This window comes from Triticum aestivum, chromosome 2A (assembly GCF_018294505.1).
Source record: "Triticum aestivum cultivar Chinese Spring chromosome 2A, IWGSC CS RefSeq v2.1, whole genome shotgun sequence".
NCBI lineage: Eukaryota > Viridiplantae > Streptophyta > Magnoliopsida > Poales > Poaceae > Triticum > Triticum aestivum.
Window position 1 is genome coordinate 767608745 of NC_057797.1, and position 4137 is coordinate 767612881.

Genomic DNA, 4137 nt, shown 5'->3' on the forward strand with positions numbered 1-4137 from the left:
TCTCCCCGGCTCTCCCTTGGCTCTCTTGACTCTCTCGAAGGGTGAGTGGCTGGATCGGAGATGCACAATTTTGTGGTGTGGTTCGCTATTTCAGATGCTCATTTATCAGGTACGGGGAACATGGTTTGTGTTATTAAGGACAAAGAACATATAGTAGGTAATTAAGGTGGTGAGGAAAGCACTCTCAAGTCTCAACCAATGATATACAAGCTCGCACCACCAACAGCCATGCCTACCATGATCAACCGCTAAACGTAAAATATAGCCTCGCCCTCGCGTCCAAAGACGACTCAGAGAAAAATCCTTCTTTTTTTCTCTTAGATCCATGCCATGGCAGGCACCATGAGCACTCCTCGAGCAATAATGAGAAAAACTGAAGATATTTACTACTCCCTCACATATATTAAGATCTTAGAGCATCTCCAGCGGTTGCGCCCCCTAGACGCACCGAAAATCGCCACTTGGGGGCGAGCCGGCGTTTTTTTTGGCGTGGGGGCGAGCACGTCTCTAGCCGTCGCCCTCAGGTTGGGCCCCAGATGTCCCCACACTTCGGCCAAATTTCAGCAAACACGGCCAAATTTCAACAAACACAACATATTTCGGCGAAATTTAGACGTTTTTTACACGAATAAAATGGATGGAAAAAAACCCTAAACTACGGGCCGAAGTAGGCGCTGAGCAGGGCGTAGTCGTCGCCGGCGTCGTCCTCCTCCTTCTTCTCCTTGACACGGCCGGCGCCGCTGCTCGACCCCTCGCCCCGGCGCGCTGCTTCACGGCGGCGGCATTCGGCGATCTCCTCCAGGGCGCGGCGCTGGCGGTCCAGCTCCATGCGCGCGTAGTCCTCGCGCGCCCACTTCAAGGCGGCCTATTCTTCGTCGGCCTCCTTTGCGAGAGCAGGCTCTGGCTTCACGGCGGCGAGCCCCGGCTCCGGCTTCACCGTCGCCAGCCCTGGCTCCCTCTTCGGCTTGACCAGGCGAGGAGGGGCCGAGGAGGAGGAGCCACGGCCGCCGTCGTTGATGACGAGGCCGGCGCCGCGGGTGCGCCTACCGAGCGGCGTCTCAGACGGTCTGGCTTGACGCTGACCAACGCCGGCGCGCCGGAGGAGTGAGAGGAGGATCGGGAGGAGGAGGAGGAGGAGGAAGAGGAGGATGACCATCCCATCACCCTCCTCGGCAGCCACGCGCCGCCGCTCCGAGCGGTTGGGTACTCGAACGGCGGGTTGTTGCCGCCCTCGAGGTGCGCGAGGACGCCGCTGAGCGTGCGGCCCGGGACGCCCCACCACAGGCGGCGGCCCTCGCTGTTGTTGTGGCCGCGTGGCGGCGGCTCGTTGTTGGTGGAGGCGAGCCGCTTCTCCTGCCAGCGTTTGAAGTACGCCGCCCACGCCGCGTGGTTGCCGGTGGCGTACTCAGGGAGCGCCCGCTCTGCGACCATCAGGGACGCCCGCGCACGCTCGATCTCGGCGTGGAAATAGGCGGGCGACTCAGGGACGGGCAGAGGGGGGACAGGGACCCCGCCGGCGCTGAGCCTCCACCGCGACGAAGCGCGTACGTCGGGCGGCGCGGGGTAGTTGGCCTCGTGGAGGAGGTAGGCCTCCCACTCTTGCAGCGAGCGGCGGCCGAAACCGTTGGCCGCCGCTGTGTCGTCGGGGTACCTCACGCTCATGGTTGCCGGGGGGGGGGGGGAGAGGGGCTCGAACGGTGGAGAGAGGGGAGGAAGTGTGTGAAGGAAATATGCCCTAGAGGCAATAATAAAGTTATTATTTATTTCCTTGTATCATGATAAATGCTTATTATTCATGCTAGAATTGTATTAACCGGAAACATAATACATGTGTGAATACATAGACAAACTTAGTGTCACTAGTATGCCTCTACTTGACTAGCTCGTTAATCAAAGATGGTTATGTTTCCTAACCATGAACAAGGTGTTGTTATTTGATTAACGAGGTCACATCATTAGTTAAATGATCTGATTGACATGACCCATTTTATTAGCTTAGCATCCGATCGTTTAGTATGTTGCTATTGCTTTCTTCATGACTTATACATGTTCCTATGACTATGAGATTATGCAACTCCCGTTTACCGGAGGAACACTTTGTGTGCTACCAAACGTCACAACGTAACTGGGTAATTATAAAGGAGCTCTACAGGTGTCTCCAAAGGTAGATGTTGGGTTGGCGTATTTCGAGATTAGGATTTGTCACTCCGATTGTCGGAGAGGTATCTTTGGGCCCTCTCGGTAATGCACATCACATAAGCCTTGCAAGCATTGTGACTAATGAGTTAGTTGCGAGATGATGTATTACGGAACGAGTAAAGAGACTTGCCGGTAACGAGATTGAACTAGGTATTGGATACTGACGATCGAATCTCGGGCAAGTAACATACCGATGACAAAGGGAACAACGTATGTTGTTATGCGGTCTGACCGATAAAGATCTTCGTAGAATATGTAGGAGCCAATATGGGCATCCAGGTCCCGCTATTGGTTATTGACCGGAGATGTGTCTCAGTCATGTCTACATTGTTCTCGAACCGTAGGGTCCGCACGCTTAACGTTACGATGACAGTTATTATGAGTTTATGCATTTTGATGTACCGAAGTTAGTTCGGAGTCCCGGATGTGATCACGGACATGACGAGGAGTCTCGAAATGGTCGAGACATAAAGATTCATATATTGGAAGCCTATATTTGGATATCGGAAGTGTTCCGGGTGAAATCGGGATTTTACCGGAGTACCGGGAGGTTACCGAAACCCCCCGGGAACCATATGGGCCTTAATGGGCTTTAGTGGAAAGGAGAAAGGGGCAGCCCAAGGTGGCCGCGCGCCTCCCCCCTCCCCTAGTCCTATTAGGACTAGGAGAGGTGGCCGACCCCCCTCTCTCTCTTTCCCCCTCGGGGAATCCTAGTCCAACTAGGATTGGGGGGGGGGGTGGTCCTACTCCCGGTAGGAGTAGGACTCCTCCTGCGCCCTCCTCCTGGCCGGCGGCCCCCTCCCCCTTGGCTCCTTTATATACAGAGGCAGGGGGCACCTCTAGACACACAAGTTGATCATTGAGATCGTTCCTTAGCCGTGTGCGGTGCCCCCTGCCACCATATTCCACCTCGATCATATCGTTGTAGTGCTTAGGCGAAGCCCTGCGTCGGTAGAACATCAAGATCGTCACCACGCCGTCGTGCTGACGGAACTCCTCCCCGACGCTTTGCTGGATCGGAGCCCGGGGATCGTCATCGAGCTGTACGTGTGTTAAGAACTTGGAGGTGCCGGAGTAACGGTGCTTGGATCGGTCGGATCGGGAAGACGTACGACTACTTCCTCTACGTTGTGTCAACGCTTCCGCTGTTGATCTACAAGGGTACGTCGATCACACTCTCCCCTCTCGTTGCTATGCATCACCATGATCTTGCGTGTGCGTAGGAATTTTTTTGAAATTACTACGTTCCCCAACAGTGGCATCCGAGCCTAGGTTTTATGGTTTGATGTTATTTGCACGAGTAGAACACAAGTGAGTTGTGGACGATATAAGTCATACTGCCTACCAGCATGTCATACTTTGGTTCGGCGGTATTGTTGGACGTGACGACCCGGACCAACATTACGCGTACGCTTACGCGAGACCGGTTCCCCCGACGTGCTTTGCACACAGGTGGCTTGCGGGCGACTGTCTCTCCAACTTTAGTTGAACCGAGTGTGGCTACGCCCGGTCCTTGCGAAGGTTAAAACGGAGTCTATTTGACAAACTATCGTTGTGGTTTTGATGCGTAGGTGAGATTGGTTCTTGCTTAAGCCCGTAGCAGCCACGTAAAACTTGCAACAACAAAGTAGAGGACGTCTAACTTGTTTTTGCAGGGCATGTTGTGATGTGATATGGTCAAGACATGATGCTAAATTTTATTGTATGAGATGATCATGTTTTGTAACCGAGTTATCGGCAACTGGCAGGAGCCATATGGTTGTCGCTTTATTGTATGCAATGCAATTGCGATGTAATGCTTTACTTTATCACTAAGCGGTAGCGATAGTCGTGGAAGCATAAGATTGGCGAGACGACAACGATGCTACGATGGAGATCAAGGTGTCGCGCCGGTGACGATGGTGATCATGACAGTGCTTCGGAGATGGAGATCACAAG